Here is a 20,942-nt window from a genome sequence, read left to right on the forward strand (position 1 = left end):
CAGAGGGATGTCTGTATATAGGAATGGTGTCTGTATATAGAGGGATGTCTGTATATAGGAGTGGTGTCTGTATATAGGGGGATGTCTGTATATAGGAGTGGTGTCTGTATATAGAGGGAAGTCTGTATATAGGAGTGGTGTCTGTATATAGAGGGATGTCTGTATATAGGAGTGGTGTCTGTATAAAGAGGGATGTCTGTATATAGGAGTGGTGTCTGTATATAGGGGGATGTCTGTATATAGGAGTGGTGTCTGTATACAGAGGGATGTCTGTATAAAGGAGTGGTGTCTGTATACAGAGGGATGTCTGTATATAGGAATGGTGTCTGTATATAGAGGGATGTCTGTATATAGGAGTGGTGTCTGTATATAGGGGGATGTCTGTATATAGGAGTGGTGTCTGTATATAGAGGGAAGTCTGTATATAGGAGAGATGTCTGTATATATAGGGATATCTGTGTATAGGAGTGGTGTCTGTATATAGGGGGATATCTGTATATAGGAGTGGTGTCTGTATATAGAGGGATGTCTGTATATAGGAGTGGTGTCTGTATATAGAGGGATGTCTGTATATAGGAGTGGTGTCTGTATATAGGGGGATGTCTGAATATAGGAGATATGTCTGTATATATAGGGATGTCTGTATATAGGAGTGGTGTCTGTATATAAGGGGATGTCTGTATATAGGAGTGGTTTGTGTATATAGGAGGATTTCTGTATATAGCAGTGGCGTCTGTATATAGAGGGATGTCTGTATTTAGGAGAGATGTCTGTATATAGAGGGATGTCTGTATATAAGAGTGGTGTCTGTATATAGAGAGATGTCTGTATATAGGAGAGATGTCTGTATATAGAGGGATGTCTGTATATAGGAGTGGTGTCTGTATATAGAGGGATGTCTGTATAAAGGAGAGGTGTCTGTATACAGAGGGATGTCTGTATATAGGAATGGTGTCTGTATATAGAGGGATGTCTGTATATAGGAGTGGTGTCTGTATATAGAGGGATGTCTGTATATAGGAGTGGTGTCTGTATATAGAGGGAAGTCTGTATATAGGAGTGGTGTCTGTATATAGAGGGATGTCTGTATATAGGAGTGGTGTCTGTATACAGAGGGATGTCTGTATATAGGAGTGGTGTCTGTATATAGGGGGATGTCTGTATATAGGAGTGGTGTCTGTATACAGAGGGATGTCTGTATATAGGAGTGGTGTCTGTATATAGAGTGTTGTCTGTATATAGGAGTGGTGTCTGTATATAGGGGGATGTCTCTATATAGGAGAGATGTCTGTATATAGAGGGATGTCTATATATAGGAGTGGTGTCTGTATATAGAGGGATGTCTGTATATAGCAGTGGTGTCTGTATATAGAGGGATGTCTGCATAAAGGAGTGGTGTCTGTATACAGAGGGATGTCTGTATATAGGAGTGGTGTCTGTATATAGAGGGATGTCTGTTTATAGGAGTGGTGTCTGTATATAGGGGGATGTCTGTATATAGGAGTGGTGTCTGTATATAGAGGGAAGTCTGTATATAGGAGTGGTGTCTGTATATAGAGGGATGTCTGTATATAGGAGTGGTGTCTGTATAAAGAGGGATGTCTGTATATAGGAGTGGTGTCTGTATATAGGGGGATGTCTGTATATAGGAGTGGTGTCTGTATATAGGGGGATGTCTGTTTATAGGAGTGGTGTCTGTATATAGAGGGATGTCTGTATATAGGAGAGATGTCTGTATATAGAGGGATGTCTGTATATAGGAGTGGTGTCTGTATATAGAGGGATGTCTGTATATAGGAGTGGTGTCTGTATATAGGGGGATGTCTGAATATAGGAGATATGTCTGAATATATAGGGATGTCTGTATATAGGAGTGGTGTCTGTATATAAGGGGATGTCTGTATATAGGAGTGGTTTCTGTATATAGGAGGATTTCTGTATATAGCAGTGGTGTCTGTATATAGAGGGATGTCTGTATTTAGGAGAGATGTCTGTATATAGAGGGATGTCTGTATATAAGAGTGGTGTCTGTATATAGAGAGATGTCTGTATATAGGAGAGATGTCTGTATATAGAGGGATGTCTGTATATAGGAGTGGTGTCTGTATATAGAGGGATGTCTGTATAAAGGAGTGGTGTCTGTATACAGAGGGATGTCTGTATATAGGAATGGTGTCTGTATATAGAGGGATGTCTGTATATAGGAGTGGTGTCTGTATATAGGGGGATGTCTGTATATAGGAGTGGTGTCTGTATATAGAGGGAAGTCTGTATATAGGAGTGGTGTCTGTATATAGAGGGATGTCTGTATATAGGAGTGGTGTCTGTATAAAGAGGGATGTCTGTATATAGGAGTGGTGTCTGTATATAGGGGGATGTCTGTATATAGGAGTGGTGTCTGTATACAGAGGGATGTCTGTATAAAGGAGTGGTGTCTGTATACAGAGGGATGTCTGTATATAGGAATGGTGTCTGTATATAGAGGGATGTCTGTATATAGGAGTGGTGTCTGTATATAGGGGGATGTCTGTATATAGGAGTGGTGTCTGTATATAGAGGGAAGTCTGTATATAGGAGAGATGTCTGTATATATAGGGATATCTGTGTATAGGAGTGGTGTCTGTATATAGGGGGATATCTGTATATAGGAGTGGTGTCTGTATATAGGGGGATTTCTGTATATAGGAGTGGTGTCTGTATATAGAGGGATGTCTGTACATAGGAGCGGTGTCTGTATATAGAGGGATGTCTGTATATAGGAGTGGTGCCTGTATACAGAGGGATGTCTGTATATTGGAGTGGTGTGTGTTTATAGGGGGATGTCTGTATATAGGAGTGGTGTCTGTATATAGGGGGATGTTTGTATATAGGAGTGGTGTCTGTATATAGAGGGATGTCTGTATATAGGAGAGATGTCTGTATATAGAGGGATGTCTGTATATAGGAGTGGTGTCTGTATATAGAGGGATGTCTGTATATAGGAGTGGTGTCTGTATATAGGGGGATGTCTGAATATAGGAGAGATGTCTGTATATATAGGGATGTCTGTGTATAGGAGTGGTGTCTGTATATAGGGGGATATCTGTATATAGGAGTGGTGTCTGTATATAGGGGGATTTCAGTATATAGGAGTGGTGTCTGTATATAGAGGGATGTCTGTATATAGGAGTGGTGTCTGTATATAGAGGGATGTCTGTATATAGGAGTGGTGCCTGTATATAGAGGGATGTCTGTATATAGGAGTGGTGTCTGTATATAGGGGGATGTCTGTATATAGGAGTGGTGTCTGTATATAGAGGGATGTCTGTATATAGGAGTGGTGTCTGTATATAGAGGGATGTCTGTATATAGGAGTGGTGTCTGTATATAGGGGGATGTCTGTATATAGGAGTGGTGTCTGTATATAGGGGGATGTCTGCATATAGGAGTGGTGTCTGTATATATAGGGATATCTGTGTATAGGAGTGATGTCTGTATATAGGGGGATGTCTGTATATAGGAGTGGTGTCTGTATATAGGGGTATGTCTGTATATAGGAGTGGTGTCTGTATATAGGGGATGTCTGTATATAGGAGTGGTGTCTGTATATAGAGGGATGTCTGTATATAGGAGTGGTGTCTGTATATAGGGGGATGTCTGTATATAGGAGTGGTGTCTGTATATAGAGGGATGTCTATATATAGGAGAGATGTCTGTATATAGAGGGATGTCTGAATATAGGAGAGATGTCTGTATATATAGGGATGTCTGTGTATAGGAGTGGTGTCTGTATATAGGGGGATATCTGTATATAGGAGTGGTGTCTGTATATAGGGGGATGTCTGAATATAGGAGAGATGTCTGTATATATAGGGATGTCTGTGTATAGGAGTGGTGTCTGTATATAGGGGTATGTCTGTATATAGGAGTGGTGTCTGTATATAGAGGGATGTCTGTATATAGGAGTGGTGTCTGTATATAGAGGGATGTCTGTATATAGGAGTGGTGTCTGTATATAGAGGGATGTCTGTATATAGGAGTGTTGTCTGTATATAGAGGGATGTCTGTTTATAGGAGTGGTGTCTATATAGGGGGATGTCTGTATATAGAGGGATGTCTGTATATAGGAGTGGTGTCTGTATATAGGGGATGTCTGTATATAGGAGTGGTGTCTGTATACAGAGGGATGTCTGTATATAAGAGTGGTGTCTTTATATAGGGGATGTCTGTATATAGGAGTGGTGTCTGTATATAGAGGGATGTCTGTACATAGGAGTGGTGTCTGTATATAGAGGGATGTCTGTGTATAGGAGTGGTGTCTGTATATAGAGGGATGTCTGTATATAGGAGTGGTGTCTGTATATAGGGGATGTCTGTATATAGGAGTGGTGTCTGTATATAGAGGGATGTCTGTATATAGGAGTGGTGTCTGTATAAAGAGGGATGTCTGTATATAGGAGTGCTGTCTGTATAAAAAGGGATGTCTGTATATAGGAGTGGTGTCTGTATATAGAGGGATGTCTGTATATAGGAGAGGTGTCTGTATATAGAGGGATATCTGTATATAGGAGATGTGCCTGCATATAAGAGTGGTGTCTGTATATAGGAGTGGTGTCTGTATATAGAGGGATGTCTTTATATAGAAGTGGTGTCTGTATATAGGGGGATGTCTGTATAAGGGAGAGATGTCTGTATATAGAGGGATGTCTGTATATAGGAGAGATGTCTGTATATAGGAGTGGTGTCTGTATATAGGGGGATGTCTGTATATAGTGGGATGTCTGTATATAGGAGTGGTGTCTGTATATAGAAGGATGTCTTCTATATTGTAGTGGTGTCTGTATATAGAGGGAGGTCTGTATATAGGAGTGGTATCTGAATATAGAGGGATCTCTGTATATGGTAGTGGTGTCTGTATATAGAGGGATGTCTGTATGTAGGAGTTGTGTCTGTATATAGGAGTGGTGTCTGTATAGAGGAGTGATGTCTGTATATAAGAGGATGTGGCCAAAGTGGCTACCGAGAGACTGTGTGCTCCAAAGTGGCTACCAAGGATTCCTGCATGCCAAAATGGCTACCAAGGGGCCAAAGTTGCTAACAAGGGGCCCTGCACATCAAAGTGGCTACCAAGGGGCCAAATTGGATTCCCAGGGGCAGGGCCCTGCATGCCAGACTTGCTCCTGAGGTTCATTGGCAGCTGGCAGCGCTGTTCAAGCACCATGTATTTCCTTCAGGAAATGCCCATCTAGTTATTATTATTATTCTTCCCCGCGTTTTCCGCAATTAATGCGGCCCGAACCGCTCGGCGCAGAGACCCCGTTCAGGCGGCGTTTCGAAGGCCTCGGTGGGGACAGGTGTGCTATGACTTTTATAGTCGATCCGATATGTAGATTTTATTTAAATCGCATTTAAAAAAAAAAATTTCCCATAGGAAATAATGGCGAACTTTCCATTACCCCCAGCTTGACCTTCCAAAGATGGCAGCTATGCAAATGTACGGTGTCCATTTTAGGACATGATCATTTATCACAGTCAAACATCAGAATAAAGTCAATATGACACCCTCTCGTCCCGTGTGTGAAAAGTAAGTGCTCCCCCGGCCCCGTGTGTGAAAAGTAAGTGCCCCCCGGCCCCGTGTGTCAAAAGTAAGTGCCCCCCGGCCCCGTGTGTGAAAAGTAAGTGCCCCCCCGGCCCCGTGTGTGAAAAGTAAGTGCCCCCCGGCCCCGTGTGTGAAAAGTAAGTGCCCCCCCGGCCCCGTGTGTGAAAAGTAAGTGCCCCCCGGCCCCGCCCACCGAATCGGAGGCCGAGGGTCCCCGGCCACCGAATCGGAGGCCGAGGGTCCCCGGCCACCGAATCGGAGGCCGAGGGTCCCCGGCCTCCAAATCGGAGGCCGAGGGTCCCCGGGCACCAAATCGGAGGCCGAGGGTCCCCGGCCTCCAAATCGGAGGCCGAGGGTCCCCGGCCTCCAAATCGGAGGCCGAGGGTCCCCGGCCTCCAAATCGGAGGCCGAGGGTCCCCGGCCTCCAAATCGGAGGCCGAGGGTCCCCGGCCTCCAAATCGGAGGCCGAGGGTCCCCGGCCTCCAAATCGGAGGCCGAGGGTCCCCGGCCTCCAAATCGGAGGCCGAGGGTCCCCGGCCTCCAAATCGGAGGCCGAGGGTCCCCGGCCTCCAAATCGGAGGCCGAGGGTCCCCGGCCTCCAAATCGGAGGCCGAGGGTCCCCGGCCTCCAAATCGGAGGCCGAGGGTCCCCGGCCTCCAAATCGGAGGCCGAAGGTCCCCGGCCACCAAATCGGAGGCCGAGGGTCCCCGGCCTCCGATTAAAGTGGCTACCGAGGATTCCTAAATGCCAAAATGGCTACCAAGGATTCCTAAATGCCAAAATGGCTACCAAGGGGCCAAAGTTGCTAACAAGGGGCCCCGCACATCAAAGTGGCTACCAAGGGGCCAAATTGGATACCCAGGGGCAGGGCCCTGCATGCCAGACTTGCTCCTGAGGTTCATTGGCAGCTGGCAGCGCTGTTCAAGCACCATGTATTTCCTTCAGGAAATGCCCATCTAGTTTCTTCTTATTATTCTTCTCCGCGTTTTCCGCAATTAATGCGGCCCGAACCGCTCGGCGCAGAGACCCCGTTCAGGCGGCGTTTCGAAGGCCTCGGTGGGGACAGGTGTGCTATGACTTTTATAGTCGATCCGATATGTAGATTTTATTTAAATCGCATTTAAAAAAAAAAAATTCCCATAGGAAATAATGGCGAACTTTCCATTACCCCCAACTTGACCTTCCAAAGATGCAACAATGACATTCCGTTTCTACTAGTTTTTTAGTTTTGGTTAGTTTAATCCCCAAGTACACAATATTTTCTTCATTAGAAATAAACAGAAATATACGTTGAAGTTCAGATTGCAGGTCCTTTTCTATCCCCGCTGCATATACCTTGGATTTTGTGGCATTCAATTTATAATATGACACCTTCGAGAAATCCAAGAGGGTTTCCATAATAGCCTCTAGAGAGGTCCTAAAATTTTCACATGCGATAGCTTCATAATAAAGACACCGTCCCTATCTGAATTCCATGAATATTCGGGTTGGAACTCTGGAACGCTTCAGTGGATCCTGGTGATTCTGACGTTTTTTCTTGGCATATTGCACTTAACCCCTTCACCCCCGGAGCTTTTTTCGTTTTTCGCTCCCCTCCTTCCCAGAGCCATAACTTTTTTAATTTTCCGTCAATATGGCCATGTGAGGGCTTATTTTTTGCGGGACGAGATGTACTTTTGAACGATACCATTGGTTTTACCATGCCATGTAACAGAAAACTGGAAAAAAATTCCAAGTGTGATGAAATTGCAAAAAAAGTGCAATCTCACACTTTTTTTTTGTTTGGCTTTTTTGCTAGGTTCACCAAATGCTAAAACTGACCTGCCATTATGATTCTCCAGGTCATTACGAGTTCTTAGACACCTAACATGTCTAGGTTATTTTTTGTCTAAGTGGTGAAAAAAAATTCCAAAGTTTGCTAAAAAAAAAAAAAAAATTGCGCGATTTTCTGATACCCGTAGCGTCTCCAATTTTCATGATCTGGGGTCGGTTGAGGGCTTATTTTTTGCGTGCCAAGCTGGCGTTTTTAATGATACCATTTTGGTGTAGATACGTTCTTTTGATCGCCTGTTATTGCATTTTAATGCAATGTCACGGTGACCAAAAAAACGTAATTTTGGCGTTTTGATTTTTTTTCTCGCTACGCCATTTAGCGGTCAGGTTAATCCTTTGTTTTTATTGATAGATCGGGTGATTCTGAACGCGGCGATACCAAATATGTGTAGGTTTGATTTTTTTTTTAATAGTTTTATTTTGATTGGGGCGAAAGGGGGGTGATTTGAACTTTTATATATTTTTTATTTTTTTTATATTTTTAACCACTTTTTTTTTTTAATTTTGGCATGCTTCAATAGCCTCCATAGGAGGCTAGAAGCATGCATAACTCGATCGACTCTGCTACATAGAGGTGACATACAGATCACCCCTATGTAGAAGAAAGGCAGGTGTACTTTGAGCGCCGACCACTGGGTGGTTCTCAAAGCAATCGGCCATCAACAACCATAGAGGTCTCAAGGAGACCTCTGGTTGTTATGGCGATGCACTGCTGACCCCCGATCATGTGACGGGGGTCAGCAGTGCGAGCACTTCCGGCCGCGAGCGCTAGTTAAATGCCGCTGTCAGCGCTTGACTGCGGCATTTAACTAGTTAATGGGCGTGGGCGGATCGCGATTCCGCTCGCGCTCATTGTGCGCACATGTCAGCTGTACAAAACAGCTGACATGTCGCGGCTTTAAGGTGGGCTCGCCGCCGGAGCCCACCTTAAAGCAGGGGATCTGCCAGCTGACGTACTATTCCGTCAGCTGGCAAAAAGGGGTTAATGTTAGTGGTAAAAAAAATTTAAAATGACTTGCGTTTATTTGTGAAAAAAATGGAAATTTGGCAAAATGCCCTTAAATCACAGAGATATGTTGTGGAGAAACGGGGTCAGTGGGTGCTCTCGTTCGCTGGCCCAGCTGTCTTTAGCAAGACTGCATGGACCACGGCTTATACCACTGAACGCCCGCTCTATCTCCCCGTGGGCAATACACTACACAGACAACACAGGGTTAAGGTAAAACAGTGTGGCAATACTTTATTGAACTACAACACACAATAGCAAACAGAACAATCCCACCATGACTGGAATTGTTTGGTTACATGGGCGCATATAAAATATCACTGCGTCTCCACGTATTTCCAGTATGACATGTCAGAGCTCCCAGGGTCGCTACTCCATCTGTGGATGAACGCACAGAGAAGGGGTAGCGACAAGCATAGGGAGATGACCAAGAACTGACCATAGAGTCCATACAAGGTCCAAAGCCAGTTGACACGAGAGCCACCGCCTGGCTTATCTGACCATTTCCATGGAACCAGGCGACCAGCGGGTCCCATACCTGGCTTTCTCCAAACATATCCATGGATCAGATCTGTGTCCTTCCAACCGGAGCCGAAAACCCCTAGGTTGTATCCTATAGAATCATAGATCAGTGTCCCTCGTGATGGTGCCATGATGAATTGGCTGCAGTCCTTTCTCTTGTCTGTTGGGTGGTTTGCAGAATGTCTGGCTGGTAGCTCTGTATAACTTCAGACTCTCAGGATGTGAACTCTTGAGTTATTTTATACTCAAAGCATGTAAGCTATTTTTAGAATTACCCAGGGTCTTTGGGTATGTGCACACGTCAGGATTTCTTGCAGAAATTTCCTGAAGAAAACCGGAAATTTTCTGCAAGAAATCCGCATTTTTTTTTTTTTGCCTTTATTCCCCGTTTTTTTCGCTTTTTTTTTTAGCATTTTGCAAGCGAAATTAGCTTGCAGAATGCTAAAGTTTTCTAAGCGGTCTGTAGCATCACTTGGAAAACTGACTGACAGGTTGGTCACACTTGTCAAACATAGTGTTTGACAAGTGTGACCAACTTTTTACTATAGATGCTGCTTATGCAGCATCAATAGTAAAAGATAGAATGTTTAAAAATAATAAAAAAAAATGCTTATACTCACCTGCAGACAGCTGATCTCCTCAGCGGCGTCCGTTCCTATAGCTGGTGTGTGTGCGCAGGACCTTCCATGACGTTGCGGTCACGTGAGCGGTCACATGACCGGTCTCGCGAGCGGTCACATGACCGGTCTCGCGACCAATCACAGGACCGCGACGTCATTGCAGGTCCTTAACCGCACACCAGCTATAGGAACCGAAGCGGCAGCATGCACCTGAGAGGCGGGAAGACATCGAAGGTGAGTATATCACTATTTTTTATTTTAATTCTTTTTTTTTTTTACCAATTCTATGGTGCCCAGTCCGTGGAGGAGAGTCTCCTCTCCTCCACCCTGGGTACCAACCGCACATAATCTGCTTACTTCCCGCATGGTGTGCACAGCCCCGTACGGAAAGTATGCAGATCAGTGCACTCCTAGGTGTGCGGAATCCCCGCAATTCCGCATATTTAATGAACATGTTGCTTTTTTTCCGCGATGGAATTTTTCGCGGAAAAAAATGCAACATTTGCACAAGAAATGCGGAATACACTGTAAATAATAGGAGGCATATGTTAGCGTTTTTTTCGCGTTTTTATAGCAAAAAAAAAGCGAAAAATACTGAACGTGTGCACATGGCCTTTCAGTCTAAGGGTACCGTCTCACAGTGGCACTTTTGTCGCTACGACGGTACGATCCGTGACGTTCCAGCGATATCCATACGATATCGCTGTGTCTGACACGCAGCAGCGATCAGGGACCCTGCTGAGAATCGTACGTCGTAGCAGATCGTTTGGAACTTTATTTCGTCGCTGGATCTCCCGCTGTCATCGCTGGATCGGTGTGTGACACCGATCCAGCAATGCGTTCGCTTGTAACCAGGGTAAACATCGGGTTACTAAGCACAGGGCCGCGCTTAGTAACCCGATGTTTACCCTGGTTACCATCGTAAATGTAAAAAAACAAACAAACCGTACATACTCACATTCCGGTGTCCGTCAGGTCCCTAGCCGTCTGCTTCCCGCACTGACTGTGACTGCCGGCCGGAAAGTAAAAGCAGAGCACAGCGGTGACGTCACCGCTGTGCTCTGCTTTCACTTTACGGCCGGCACTCAGTCAGTGCGGGAAGCAGACGGCTAGGGACCTGACGGACACCGGAATGTGAGTATGTACGGTTTTTTTTTTTTTTTACATTTACGATGGTAACCAGGGTAAACATCGGGTTACTAAGCGCGGCCCTGCGCTTAGTAACCCGATGTTTACCCTGGTTACCCGGGGACTTCGGCATCGTTGGTCGCTGGAGAGCTGTCTGTGTGACAGCTCCCCAGCGACCACACAACGACTTACCAACGATCACGGCCAGGTCGTATCGCTGGTCGTGATCGTTGGTACATCGTTTTGTGTAACGGTATCCTTACATCAAGATAAGGTAAACAATGGTGATGGGATTAAGTAGCACTATTTAGCATATAAGCACACATCAATAAACAAAGCTTAACCCACTCAATGTACAGTAACTATTACAGACTTCTGAGTCACACATAACGATATCGTTGCAACGTCACGCTTTTGGTGACGTAGCAACGATCCCGCTAACTATCTCGTTATGCGTGACAGCGACCAACGATCAGGCCCCTGCTGGGAGATCGTTGGTCGATGGGAATGATCAGGACCTTTTTTTGGTCGCTGATCACCCGCTGTCATCGCTGGATCGGCGTGTGTGACGCCGATCCAGCGATGTGTTCACTTATAACCAGGGTAAATATCGGGTTACTAAGCGCAGGGCCGCGCTTAGTAACCCGATATTTACCCTGGTTACCATTGTAAAAGTAAAAAAACCCCAAAAAAACAGTACATACATTCTGATGTCTGTCACGTCCCCCAGCGTCCACAGGGTTAAAACAGCTTTCGGCAGGAGCGCTGCTAATATGCACGCGCTGCTGCTGAGAGCTTCCCTGCACTGACTGTGTCAGCGCCGGCCGTAAAGCAGAGCACAGCGGTGACGTCACCGCTGTTACTGCCGGCGCTGACACATTCAGTGCAGGGAAGCTCTCGGCAGCAGCGCTTGCATATTAGCAGCGCTCTTGCCGAAAGCAGTTTTAACCCTGTGGACGCTGGCGGGGGACGTGACAGACATCAGAATATGAGTATGTAGTGTTTTTTTTTAACTTTTACAATGGTAACCAGGGTAAATATCGGGTTACTAAGCGCGGCCCTGCACTTAGTAACCCGATGTTTACCCTGGTTACCCGGGTGCTGCAGGGGGACTTCGGCATAGTTGAAGACAGTTTCAACGATGCCGAAGTCGTTCCCCTGATCGTTGTTCGCTGGAGAGAGCTGTCTGTGTGACAGCTCCCCAGCGACCACACGACTTACCAACGATCACGGCCAGGTCGTATCGCTGGTCGTGATCGTTGGTAAGTCGTTTAGTGTAACTCCAGCTTTACACAGTATGTTAGATAGTATATCAGAGGGCAAGTTTGTCCTCTTGACCCACCAGACACAAACACGTAAATTCACAAGCCAATATACAGACAAAAAGCCAGTTCTTTTGGCTTTGCAAAAAACATGGCTGTCTGGGAAATTAAGATACAATCTGGTTTCTTCACATGTCACCCAATATACTTAATAAGTAACCTTTCCCACATGTCTACTTTATATCAGCACAATTTTGGAACCAAAATGTTGTTTTGTTCGGAAGTTAAAAGGGTTAAAAGTTAAACAGAGATTTCTCATTTTTACAACACCATTTTTTTTTTCAGGACCACCTCACATTTGGAGTCGTTTTGAGGGGTCTATATGATAGAAAATACCCAAAAGTGACATCATTCTGAGGCTATACGTTCACATTTGCGGTCAGCGCCGCAGCGTCGGGCGCCGCAGCGTCGCCGCATGCGTCATGCGCCCCTATATTTAACATGGGGGCGCATGGACATGCGTCGCACTTGCGTTTTGTGCTGCATGCGTCACTGCGGCGCCCGCGTCCGGGCACAGAGGACGCAGCAAGTTGCATTTTTGCTGCGTCCAAAATCAATGAAAAAAAGGACGCATGCGGCGCAAAACGCAGCGTTGTGCATGCGTTTTGCTGCGTTTTTGTTTGCGTTGTGCGTTGCGGCGCCGACGCTGCTGCGCACAACGCAAATGTGAACGTAGCCTAAAAACTGCACCCCTCAAGGTGCTCAAAACCACATTCACGATGTTTGTTAGCCCTTCAGGTGCTTCATAGGAATATTTGGAATGCTTAAAAAAAAGAAATGAACATTTAGCTTTTTTTCACAAAAAAATTAATTCAGACCAATTTTTTTTTCATTTTAGCAAGGGTAACAGAAGAAATTGGACCTCAAAAGATGTCCTGAGTACGAACTTAAAAACCGCAGCTAATATTGCCCAAGAGACTATTAAGTGTGGCAACAAATATACCTCTGCACCAGCACTTTTCAGTAATTTTTGGAATTATTTGATGAAGTCTGTCTGTTTTAACATACTATAACATTTTCATATAATACAGTCACTGATACACAGGACCGAAGAAAAAGATTTCTTTTTGTGAGACAGGAAATGGTTTTATTCCCCTTCTCACCAATGTGTGCAATGTTATTCAGACCGTGCAAATGTGGGATTGTTATCCTTAATATAAATTTATCTGTGCAATTTGGATATACAGTATGTGCATGAAATATATTCTTGAATGCCAAAAATGGCTAAATGTATATACAATTAGCTAGGTGGTAGCCCAAATTTAACGCATCGGGTATTCTAGAATATGTATGTAGTTTTATTTATTAAGATTTTAGAATAATACATTGAATACACAGGATTCGGCCGGCCGCAACCAATTAGCGAAGCGTGGTTCAAATCCCGTGCCAATTCGCGGCCGGGCTGTGCCTGTCGTTGATTGTTTGCGGCCGGCCACGTAGTATATAGCACAGCCACGTAGTATATAGCAGCCCACAGAGTATATAGCACAGCCACGTAGTATATACTACGTGGCACAAATAGCACAAACCACAGAGTATATAGCACAGCCACGTAGTATATAACACAGCCCATGGAGTATATAGCACAGCCACGTAGTGTATAACACAGCCCACGTAGTGTATAGCACAGCCCACGTAGTGTATTGCACAGCCCAAGTAGTTTATAGCAATGTGGGCATCGTATCCCTGTTAAAAAAAAAAAAAAAAAAAAAAAAAAATTAAATAAAAAATAGTTACATACTCACCTTCCGTTGGCCCCCGGATCCAGGCGAGGCGTTTACCTATGATCCTCGCGACGCTCCGGTCCCAAGAGTGCATTGCGGTCTCGCGAGATGATGACGTAGCGGTCTCGCGAGACCGCTACGTCATCCTCTCGCGAGATCGCAATGCATGGAGCGGTCACCGGAGCGTCGTGAGGAGCGAGAAAGGCCTGTTCTGGATCCGGGGGGCAGACGAACGGTGAGTATATAACTATTTGTTGGTTTTTTTTACTATTTTTAACATTAGATCTTTTTACTATTGATGCTGCATAGGCAGCATCAATAGTAAAAAGTTGGTCACACAGGGTTAATAGCAGCGTCAACGGAGTGCGTTACACCGCGGCATAACGCGGTCCGTTAATGCTGCCATTAACCCTGTGTGAGCGCTGATTGGAGGGGAGTATGGAGCGGGCACTGACTGCGGGGAGTCGCATTTTGCCGCCGGACTGTGCCCGTCGCTGATTGGTCGTGGCAAATCAGCGACTTGGGATTTCCGTGACAGACAGAAGGACAGACAGAAAGACTGAAGTGACCCTTAGACAATTATATAGTAGATAACCTACTGCTGTTTTCCCGTTTGTGTTATTTGGTGTGAGGCAACACTTTTTATATGTCTGTCATATTTTATATCTTGAAATAAAGTATCTTGGATTTTACTTCATGTTTGTGTCACTCTTGATCTACTTGTTAAACAATTGTGAACACACAGTGGGTACGGAAAGTCTTCAGACCCCTTAAATCTTTCACTCTGTTTCATTACAGCCATTTGGTTAATTCAGAAAAGTTTTTTTTTTCTTGTTAATGTTCACTCTGCACCCTATCTTGACTGAAAAAAACCCCAAAATAACAGAAATGTAGAAATGACTACCAGTTGTCTTGTCCCTGCAGCTGAAATCCCTCCCCCCCCATAGCATGATGCTGCCACCACCATGTTTCACTGTTGGGATTGTATTGGGCAGGTGATGAGCAGTGCCTGGTTTTCTGCACACATACTGCTTAAATTATTACCGGGAAGGTCTATCTTCATCTTATCAGATCAGAGAATCTTAATTCTCATACTCTGGGAGTCCTTCATGTGTTTTTTAGCAAACTCTATGCGGCTTTCATATGTCTTGCACTGAGGAGAGGCTTCTGTCAGCCACTGTGCCATAAAGACCCGACTGGTGAAGGGCTGCAGTGATAGTTGACTTTGTGTAACTTTCTCCCATCTCCATACTGCGTCTTTGTTGCTCAACCACAGTGATCTTGGGGTTCTTCTTTACCTCTCTCACGAAGGATCTTCTCCCACGATTGCTCAGTTTGGCTGGATGGCCAGGTCTACGAAGACTTCTGGTGGTCCCAAGACTTCTGCCCAAGACTTTGAAGCTGGGGCTCACCAGATCAAGGTGTCAGGAAGCGCACTCTGTAGTCTCAGTTCTGAGTTCCTGTAAGGCTACGTTCACATTTGCGGTGTGCGCCGCAGCGTCGCCGCAAGAAAACGCATGCGTCGTGCGGCCCTATCTTTAACATTGGCGCATCGTCGATGCGCCTTTTTCCCCATTGAATTGTATTGACAACGCAGACGACGCAAGTACTTGCGTCGTTGTGCGTTGTACGACGCATGCGTTTTCCAATAAAAAATGCAAAACATTGTCTAGACACAAAAAAAACACTATATATATATATATATATATATATATATATATATATATATATATATATATATATATATATATATATATATATATAAAAAAAAAGGGGGGTTGCCATTGTCTTTCACAAGGCTACAGAGAGAGGATCAGAGAAGACAGAGAGAGAATCAATCTGCTTTCAAAAACTGTAAGTATATTAATTTCTCTTTTTTTTTTTTTTTTATTCTGTGTTTTATTTCTTGATTTTGATTAATTTGTGCAATGTTTGGTCTGTGCTATTGTACGGCTATGGCACTGTGGGTTGTTATTGAAAAATTGTGTTTTTATGTGGTTCTGATGTACTTGTGGCGTTATATGCTGGCGTTTCTTGTCTTCGGCCTTGCTTGGTTTTGAATTGGTTTTGGGTTGTTCTGGTGTCATGCGGTTGTTCAATGTCTTTTTTTTGGGCTGATTTTTTCTTGTTAAATTTCTGGTGCATGTCTCTTTCTGGTTTCTATTGTTGGGGGTAACCGTATGGCGTTTTCTTGGCTCATGTCTTGCTGTGTTTTATTATGCTGTTGGCATTTTTTTTTCTTTCCTTGAGTGTCTCTTCTTGCTGGTGGGGGGGCTACATTTATGAGGTTTCATTTGTATTGTATTGTTCCGTGCGGCTATATCATTCTATTTTCAATTGTATTTTCCCTTTTTTTTTTTTTTCTATGATGGTTTTACGTCGATTTCCGTATGGCATATATCTCCTTCCTTGACTGTTTGCATTGCCAAGTGTGTAGTATAGTGTTTTTTTTTTTTTTTTTTTGGTGGGGCCCTTTTTTTTTTTGCTTTTAAGTTCATGTGTTTTATTTTCTATTTTATGGTTTATCTTTTGGGTTGCTGTATTTTGTAACAGCGGTTGTCCCGTAATGTTTATTGCTTATTATCTAGAATGGTATTTATCGCCTTTTTCAGATGTATTTCTGTGGTAGATGTCACCAGATGGTGTTGTTTTGGATCATGTCTTGTTGTAATTGTAAAGTATGGCGTGCATTAGTTTGCTATTTCATTGTGCCTTTTTTTTTACCTGTAAGTTTTTTTTTTTTAGTAAGTTTTTATATTTAAAAATTTGGACATAGGTGTCTATTTGTTTGGGTATATTCTTGTATTGTTTCTTCTATTGTTTTCTCTTGCAATGTATGGCGTTGTGGTGTCGCTTTTTGAGTTTGCATTGTCCTATCAGTCAACAGTCAATTGTGGTTGTTTTAATTTTTTGTGCCTATTTTATTTTATGTGGCATTGTTAGCTTTGGATGTGATTTACTGTTCATTTTTTCATTGCAGAGCAAACTTGCAAGAATGGCGAGTGACTCGCATGACTCGGAACATAGCCAATCGGCGCGGGGGAGTGCGGTGAGTAATTATGTCCAGTTGCTTACTATTCGCTGCCATTTGTAGCATTGACAATAATTTTTGTATACAATTTTTACAGGCTTCTTCAAGTGAGGGGGAAGGCACACAGCGGGAGCAGAGAGGTCGGGGCCAAGATGTGGCGTCAGGACGGCCAGTGAGTTGTTTTTTTTTTTATCTTTTTTTTTGAGTAGCATCCTGCTGTGAGGAACATTGCATTTGAGTAGCATCCTGGTTTCACTGGGGATGTTTACTAAGCTTAATTACATTATAGCTTTTCAGGGCAGCAAGTATTGGGGGAAGGTAACATAAAGTTGAACTCTCTGCACACAAACATTCCAAAATACAGGTGTAGAAAACCTCAATATACATACATCAAATGGCAAAGGATAGGGCAAAGGTACATATCATGCCAGGTGCTGGTGGTTGTTAATATTTTCAAATTTTTTTAACCTTTGTTTTCTAATTTTTCTAGGTTTCACAACGGGACCAAGGAGACAGTGCCATAGATGTGGACCTCCTGATCTCCAGCATCCAGGGGCGTGGCCCGTTGTGGGACAGCCGTGACCCCCGGCACATGGACCAGGTGGTGTTGAGGCGTTTGTGGGCAGAGGTGGCAAAGTCGCTGTGGGATGGCTTTGACAGTGCCTCAGCGAAGGACAAAGGCAACTTTCGTGAGTATTGCTGATACCCTGCTATGACCCATCTTGCCAGGATAAACACAACCGTGTGTGATGCGATCAACGCCTAAACTTTGCATCGCACACGGTTGTTTTATCCTTTTAAAATGCAAAATATGTAACCTTTTTTTTTCCTTTGCATTCACAGTTAAAAAGTTGAGGACCAGATGGCGATCCATGAAGGACCGTTTCAATAAGGGGATCCGTGCTGCGGAGGAGCAAGCTCGGAGTGGTGCTGCTGCGTACAAGTCGGTGCCCTACAAATACAACAGGGCACTACAATTCCTAAGACCAATCCTTGGCCACCGACAGTAAGTCTTTTGTCCACATACCATATTGCACAGCCACATTGTACATTGCCCAGACACATAGCATATTGCACAGCCACATAGTACATTGCCCAGACACATAGCATATTGCACAGCCACATAGTACATTGCCCAGCCACGTACATTGTGCATCCACATAGTATATTGCCAGGCCACTATATCGCAGCCACATAGTACACGTTCTAGCCACGTATCCACATAGTATATTTCCCAGGAACATAGTGTATTGGCCATCCATGTAGTCAGCGTAGCATATTGGCCATCCACGTAACTTTTTCCCTAGTGGAATGGTATATAGCCCATTAGTATTTTTTTGGGTTAAGCGTGCGTCCTTGTAGTCCATGACAGGTTACGTTCTGAGTCAGGGTAGTTCTGATCGCAGGAATAATGATGACGTCTCGATCACATGATCCTAACGTCATGGCCGTTCCTGCGATCAGATCAGCAAAGTCACTGTGTTTTTTTTTTTGTTTGTTTTTTTTTAGATGTTTTTCTTGACTTTAAATTTTATACTATTTTTGCGTCATAGGCAGCATCAAGAAAGATTTTTTGACAAAAATTTTTTTAAAACGATGACAGAGGTATGCATTGGCTTTGGCAGCGGGAATGAACAGTCATTTTCTGCCGTAGGCATGTCCATGATTGTTATCGTCAGACCTAATGGTCAGCTGGCGATAACAATCAGCAATTTATTATAGGCCACACAGACTGAGAGACAGGGGATTGTAATGTATTGATGTGTCATGTAATGTTAATTTTATTACAGGAGTTGGCGTATGTGATAGGTTATTAATTGAAGACTAATTTTTTCCTTATCTTTTCACAGGACACACAGCAGCACCCTCGAGCGAGCTCGTCCCGCAGGAGCGGACCTTCATGAATCGCCATCTGACCCGTCACAGCCCTCCCACAGCGACAGCAGGCTTGCACCACCATCTGGAGAACCGGCAGCCGGTCCATCAGGTGTTCCCCTGCCCGAGGCCTCTGGCGCACCTTCGTTCGGGAATTCCCGACAGCGCCAGCGGGCCTCGGACAGGCCAGCCATGCCTGAATTTATGCATTTGAGCACGGTTTTCCAGAACTGTTTCAAGGCGCTCAACGATAAAATGGACACTCGTCTGTCCAATATCGAACGGCGCCTTGAAAATCTGGAAGCCGAGCTCTCGAATCCAGCCAAACATTTTTTAAGTACTATTGCTAAAGGCATGGTGGAACACCTTACGCCGGAACTCCAGATTTCGGTGATGCAGTCCTGCAACAATGCCTACGTGAGGGCTCTGCAGCAGGCTCGGGTCATGCAGTCAGCGACACTGCCAGTAGTACCGTCACTGGCTAGCATGACTCCGACTCCTGCTGCAGAGCCACTCCAGGCACCCCACCGAGGTCCATGTGCCGAGCGACGCCAACACAGGCACCATACCATTGTGCCGCCGACTCCTGCTCCTGCCAGGCCCTCATCCTCCCGTAGGCGTCATTCTGGGGGAGCTGCCGCAGGAGCTAAAAAAAGGAAAAGGAAGAGGAGACACACAGAGGCACACAGTGAGGCTCTGGCTGCTCCAGTAGAGACACCAAGTGCGCGTCGGGGCTCTAGCCGCAGCAGGAGCAGCCAGGGCCAACCAAGAACCTCGCAAAGGCTCGTGTTGCCTCCTCCCTCCCCTACAGAGGTGGCGGTTTCTTCCCCAGTCTACCCTGCGGAGGGTTTGGACCTGCCATCGAGCCTCCTGGACTATAGGTCATCATCCTCCTCGTCCTCATCTTCCTCTCCCCATTCCCAACAAGATACATACCATTCCCCCTTGGTGGCAGATGTTGATACCCCCTAAGTTTATTTCCCCTTTTTTTTTCTGTTTCCCCCCAATAAAAAAAATGTGTTTTAAAACAACAATATTTGTTCTTATTTTCCAGTATACTTCTCGGCAAGTCACATCGTGCGCCGTCTACACATTTTGTGCTTTAAACACCTCATTTATTCAATGTCAGACACTATTTTTACCATTTTTATTTTGCCTTTTTTTGTGTGTCTCTCATTGCTGTATGAGGTGTTTACAAACAATAAAGTGTATGAGGTGTTTTCAAACACTAAGGGTATGTGTCCACGCTCAGGATTGCATCAGGATTTGGTCAGGATTTTACATAAGTATTTGTAACCCAAAACCAGGAGTGGGTGATAAATACAGAAGTGGAGCAGATGTTTCTATTCTACTTTTCCTCTAATTGTTCCACTCCTGGTTTTGGCTTACAAATACTGATGAAAAATCCTGACCAAATCCTGATGCAATCGTGATTGTGGACACATACCGTAAAGGTACCTTCACACTTAACAATGCTGCAGCGAAACATACAATGATGCAGATCACTGCAGCATCGCTATTTGGTCGCTGGAGAGCTGTCTGTGTGACAGCTCTCCAGCGACCAACGATGCCGAGGTCCCCAGGTAACCAGGGTAAACATCAGGTTGCTAAGCGCAGGGCCGCGCTTCCGATGTTTACCCTGGTTAACAGTGTTAAATGTAAATAAAACAACAGTACATATACTCACAATCGCGTCCCCCGGCGTCCACTACCCTGCACTGACTGAGTGACGGCCCTAACAGCAGAGCGGTCACATCACCGCTGTGCTGTGCATTCACTTTACGGCTGGCGCTCAGTCAGTGCAGGAAGCGGACGCCGGGGGACGCAATTGTGAGTATATGTACTGGTTTTTTTTTTTACATTTAACACTGGTAACCAGGGGAAATATCAGGTTACTGAGCGCCGCCTTACGCTTAGTAACCCGATATTTACCCTGCTTACCATTGTAAAACATCGCTGGTATCGTTGCTTTTGCTGTCAAACACAACGATACACGGCGATCTGACAAACAAATAAATGTTATATGGTATGGTATAAATATGTTGTTTGAAGCAGGGTAGAAAAATTATAAATTTTTTTATTAAACAACCACATTTTAAAAACAAAGGTTTCCAATTTTTTATATAAGGCACATTACATTTGTGAACTATAGGTAGATGCCAAATTGACATAACCAAACCAACCAAAACGGATAACATTTATTGCACATTTACTGGAGAATTAGTTTATTATCATATTATATTTTTAGCACAGTCACAGTAGAGGTATTTATTGGTGTAGTTAAAACCAGAATACAGTCCAAC

At 44.5% G+C, this 20,942-nt stretch overlaps 1 protein-coding gene across 1 annotated transcript in view; it reads left to right on the plus strand.

The window, feature by feature from the left end:
- PGAP1 (post-GPI attachment to proteins inositol deacylase 1) overlaps nucleotides 1-20,942 on the plus strand; it is a 1,745,445-nt gene that overhangs the window by 214,561 nt on the left and 1,509,942 nt on the right. The window lies entirely within an intron of this gene.

Source organism: Ranitomeya variabilis, chromosome 7, assembly GCF_051348905.1.
Source record: "Ranitomeya variabilis isolate aRanVar5 chromosome 7, aRanVar5.hap1, whole genome shotgun sequence".
Classification (NCBI taxonomy): Eukaryota; Metazoa; Chordata; class Amphibia; order Anura; family Dendrobatidae; genus Ranitomeya; species Ranitomeya variabilis.